Source organism: Malus sylvestris, chromosome 6, assembly GCF_916048215.2.
Source record: "Malus sylvestris chromosome 6, drMalSylv7.2, whole genome shotgun sequence".
NCBI classification, from domain to species: Eukaryota; Viridiplantae; Streptophyta; class Magnoliopsida; order Rosales; family Rosaceae; genus Malus; species Malus sylvestris.
The window spans coordinates 34,310,578-34,316,260 of NC_062265.1; positions in this window are offsets into that span (position 1 = coordinate 34,310,578).

The following is a 5,683-nucleotide window of genomic DNA, read 5'->3' on the forward strand; positions in this document are numbered from 1 at the left end:
AGTTCATGGGGCAGATACGAAGTTAAGTAAGTTAGGGATTTCGACAGTTTACTCCAAAAATCTTGCCCATTGGTAGGAGAATTGATATAACAAAACCACTTTCTTTTTTAGACCGTGAACCCTCTTTACTATTTAATTATCACATTTCATGTCAAGAGTTTAGGCAAGTTAATGATGAACTTTAAGTTGCAGGGAATAATAAGCCAATTTTTTCAATCAAAGAGTTTTATAGAATCATATGATGAAAACCTCAACAATCCAAGCTCATTGGAGTTCAGCTTGGCGAGACCGGACCGGATTGGCACGTAAATGAAGTTAAAATTGGCTGACTACTGCTGCATTATGCTCTGAAAAAGAAAGAAGCAAAAAAAATAAAAAAATCACAAATATATGCCTGTGTATGTATATTATATTTAGGAGTTCCCATGCATGTCTATATAATTAGTGATGTTGATATGTGATGTTTTGCCATTGCGTAGAAGTCATGAATTGAATCAAAAGTTAAAAGTAGAAGGAAAAGAGATGGAATAAGTTTTAGTGGTGCATTATCTGCTGGCTTAATATTCCCTCTTTTGCTCCCTCTCTTTCTGCTGGCTAATCAAATTACACTTTCCCAAAGAACCTTTTCCCTTAATCACTTTTAAATGGGATCATTTTTTGAGTGATTAAGTTGTGAATTCTTGACTTTGAAATCTCTCTCTGTCTGTCTGTCTTTATTTAGTACGTTCATTCGTTAGATTTGAAGCCTGATTTGCCCCCCAGAAAAGCAATTTGAAAGCACTTTTTTCTGTTGATTTATAAATATTTTAAGAGATGGGGGGAATACTGATTGAATACTTTAACAAGCAAACCTGCATGCATGTATATCTACTTATCCGGCATCATTCCTTTGTGAAGAAAAGATAGAAATAAGTACATTATTTATTATTTAAGTAATAATTTAATTATCAACAAATATGATTTATAATATAATTCAAATACATAGTCTCTTTAATAGTACCCTAACAAAATTAATTAACACAGTTAACTTGTGATGGTAGAATAAAAAATTGAGATACGAATTAGGAGGAGGAAGAAGGAGAAACAATTTCTAATTGTTGTATTTAATCCTAAAATTGAGTAAAAGATGAGAGTATACTAGATATACTAACTTTTTAAACAAATTTACGAACCATATAATGTGTCACCAATAGAAATAAGCATTTTAATCAACACTTAAATAATAATTCAATAATTAGCAATCACGTTATATAGTTTACAAAAATTGATTTAAAAGTTGATATCCTAGCATTACCCTAAAGATAAAAATATAAATACGAGATGACATTTATCACAATTTAATAAAAAGATAACAAAAAAATGACGTGGATAATCAGTAAAGAGACATAACCCAACAAAGTAGACTAAATCCAATAATAACTCACAAAATTAGACTTCTGTTTAAATTTGTCCTTAATTGGGGTAATTGCTTTAGGGCAATGTTATCCCTGCACATCATTTTACTTTCCATACATTATTTTAATTTTTGACCGTAAGATGGAATGCAATGAAGAAAATCAAAAAGTACAAAGTTTAACAAAAAATGTGAAAAAAGTAAAAATAAATGTATAGATAACATCACATTTGCTGTTGATTCTACTTCGCTTGGTCCCGTGTCCGTGCGTGACTAAAGTGATGTTCCCATTGTGGCTTGCACCATGACCCATTTTATGGTCCATTAAAATAAGATAAATGTTTGGGTTGATCTTCGGTGTTCTCTTGTTTTTCATGGTACTAGTACCTTTTTTTTTTCCTTCTAATTAACTAAAATTAATTTGAAAGTTCAACTAACGTTTTGTAATGCAATCACTTCCGCGTATAATAGCCTACATTGATTATAATCTAACTTTACTTTTTTTGTAATTCAAACATTGAAAGTTCATGTCAAGGTTGTTTGGTTCTTTGGGGGCTTTAGGGTTCAAGGTTTTTATTTTTGGGTGGGGGCGGGGAAGTGAATAATATGATTGAGTAATTCTATCACATCTACACACAATATCTTATGTTTATACTATAACACGAAGTCCACGCTGTAATAATAATATAATTACATAATCTTTATTTAATATTGGATAGCACTTTAACGATTTTAATGTAATCTTGCATTTCTAATAATTTAGACGTTAAACCATTTTGAAATTCAATGTCATGTCGGAATAGACTTCACATGAAGGTTATGGGCATAAAAGTAAATTAGAATTTTGTGTCATCCCATGATGTCCACTCATATCTAATGTTTGTACTTAACAAGACATACACATTGCAACAACCAACTTTTTTTTTTTTTTGGGTATACCAACAATATGATCATGTAAGCTCAGAAATATTATGTGACTTATTTAACGGTCAAGATAATTCAAATTAATTTGCCATTTTATATCCGATTAGTGACTATCATGGCTGTTAGAAATCATTGTCATTTGGGTCTAGTTTGAGTGAATGGATTTGTGTTTGGCCCAAGTTTAAATGAAAATTTTCATATTCGGCCCAGTGACTATTACGGCTCATTTGGACAAAGGTATTTGTTTAGAGAATGAGTAAAATTTAAAAGGATTTGATTACAACACTTACATGTATTTAATACAATAAATATCTCGACTATCAGATAGTGATTATATTCCATACCTATATGATAGCGTTAATTGAAGAAATTGTTAGTTGTTGAGAGAAAGGGAAATTGGCAGGGATCGATGACACGCCCGACCTTGATATTCTCCAAAACACCAAGGTAGATATGTGTTAGTCGACACTCGAATGTGATGAAGCCATATTAGAAAGCATGAGAACAAGAATTATGAATAAAATAATAGAAATTTAAATATAATGAATATGCATTTAAGGAACGTGTTCAGAGCATACACCTAATATAGAACACTAAAAAGGAATAATATAAAATTGAATGAACAAGAGATGGGTCCTACACTGAGAGGACTCGAAGATGCCGATGCGGAAGTGCCTTAACGCAGGGATTATACGCCTCGATTCTAAGTCATGAGGGGGCACAAAACAAACATGAGTGGATCAAGTTGATATATATAGTACTAAAGCAATTATCAACATATTAACCCCAAAAGTTTTATGAAAAAATAGCATAATAAGTGGTAGGTTTTCCAAAAACCTTAGCATGCCATAAAACTTCTCATAAAACACATCTTATATATAGTGTGCTAAATAATGGTATCTAATAATAATATCTCCCGGCCCGCAGCCAACACCATGTTTCTCGACCCGAAGCCAGAGATTATTTTCTCCCAGCCCAATGCCAACTCCATGTCCCTCGGCCTGAAGCCAGGGATTATTTATCCCAACCCGCAGCTAACAACCATAATCCTCGCCTGTGACGGTATAGTGACCACTACATAAGCACAAAATCATAGAACATAGACTTCCCAAACATAGGTATCTATATCTTAAAAACATCTTCATTGTATAAAGTCATCCATCATCTATACTATAAAGAAGTGTGTAAAAACATATTCTAAATAATATATCGTCATCCATCAGATGTCCTACAAAGAACATGGGTTCGATAGAAAAATATGGTATTCCAAAATATTATAAGTAAGCGTAATATCTCGTAAAACGTTTCATAAAACGTAATCATTAAATCATGCTTTTTATGTATGCATTTCTACTATTAAAACATGCATTTTAGAAGGGGTCCACTCACAGATACTCCGTCGTCGTAGAGCCGTACAAAATAGAAATGACGGAATCACTGCTAATATTCGCACCTAAGCACATGAAGTGCATAATTAATAAAACTCTATTCACACGATTGAATTTGAGAAAATGGACGTCAAAAATGGATTCAGGACGTTGAATTACCCTAATAAGTGTCCCGAACTCCCTGGTAAGTTTCGAAAAAGTCAACAGGGGAATATTCTGGGTCAAAAGGCCGGTCAACGGGCTGGGCCTTAAAGGGTTTTGGGTTAGGGTTTTAGCGGGCCAAAGGCCCGATGTTGTTCACAGCTCGAAGGCCTTAGTCCAGAAGGATTTGGGGTTTTAAATCAACGGGCCGAAGGCCCTAGCTTTTGCTCAACTAGTAACCACAAGGCTAAACTACAAGAAAATAAAACTATCGGGATTAGAGTTGAACTTCGGTCAAACTACAGAAATGAAGCTTTTAAAAAAAATAAAATCCTGGATTCTTTATGAATATCAAATAATTTTCAGGTTATCAGAGACCAGATTCAACGCAAGCCTTCCTGTTCCAGGACAAAACATCTGACCCCAACTTGATTGTGGTTGCATTTAGAAGCACCGAAGCATGGAGGACGGGCCTGGGTTTGGGTAATGGACCTTAGGTTTCTGGGTTAAGACTAATGGGTTAAGGACTTGGGCCGAAAGATTAGATTAGGCCCGTTCTAAATCATGGGTCGGTCGAACCTCATAAGCCCGGGTTTTTGGCAGGAATTTCCCGAGCTCCAACGGAGCTCGAAACATCACCAATTCAAGCAATTCAAAAGACCAAAATGAAGCCAAGAAGAATAGGGAGTCGAATTGTACCTATCGGAGGCCGTGAAAAGGCCGAAGTTGGCCGAAAAGTGGCCTGAAAGCCACGGGTATTCGCCGGAAAATATGGAGAATGCTTCCCCGAGTTATTCCTGCTTTCAAACGTTACCAAGGTTCTCAAAACCACCCTAAACTAACCTAAAACATGATCTAAAGGGATCCTATAAGGCTTACCTTAGTTGCACTGTCGAAACTCGCCGGTGAGATGCAAGCACAGTGACTGTGCTACAGTGCGGGCCAGGAAGAGAGGGAGAGTGATCGAGGGAGGGGTGAAGGATAAAAGAATGGTCTAGGGAGTGGTGGCTGTGTGTGAGTATGTAAGTGTAGGAGTGTGTGTGTGGGGGTGCATCGGAGAGGAACATAGAGAGTTGTCGAGAGGGAGAAGAGAGAACTGTGAGATAGGAGAAAGGTGAGGGACGGGGAACACAAAAACAAGGTGGGCCCTACGTGGCTCACCAATTAAGAATAGAAAGGAAACCCAAAATAAAATATTTAGCCCAAAGTGGGAGTTTACGAAAAAGTCCTTCAGTTCTGTAAAATCCGGAACGGATTGTCATAATCGAAGCTAAACTAAGGTACATAAGCGTGATTACTTTCTGCTACTGTAGGAAAGCACCATCTGTATATTAAATACATTTATTAACATGAATTATATCAAATCGTTAGATGATGACTGTATTAAAAACATATAAGTATTGTAGCCAATCCTGAATTCAAATTGGGAGACAATTTTGCACACATTTTCTCTTTAAGCACACCTTAGTTATTTTTGCCCCTTAATTTATTTTGATTTATTTAAAATAACGGTAAAAAATAGACAAGGATGTGTAAGGAAACCAAAACAGTCTTAAACTTGTTCCAAGTTGAGGAAATACCTACAATCTTAGCACATTAATGAAATATGTGGTCAACATGTAAAAAGTTAATACACGTAACATCATGTTGTTTGTCCAATGTATTAAGACAACCTAAGAGCATTTTCAAATAATATGTCAAATTTTAAATATAAAATTAAAATTTGACAACATGTTGTACTTTGATATCTTTTTAAATTTGGTTCTTCATCTGATATGTCAAATTAAAAATATTTAATAACAACTGAAATAATAATGATGATGTTGTAGTCTATTTT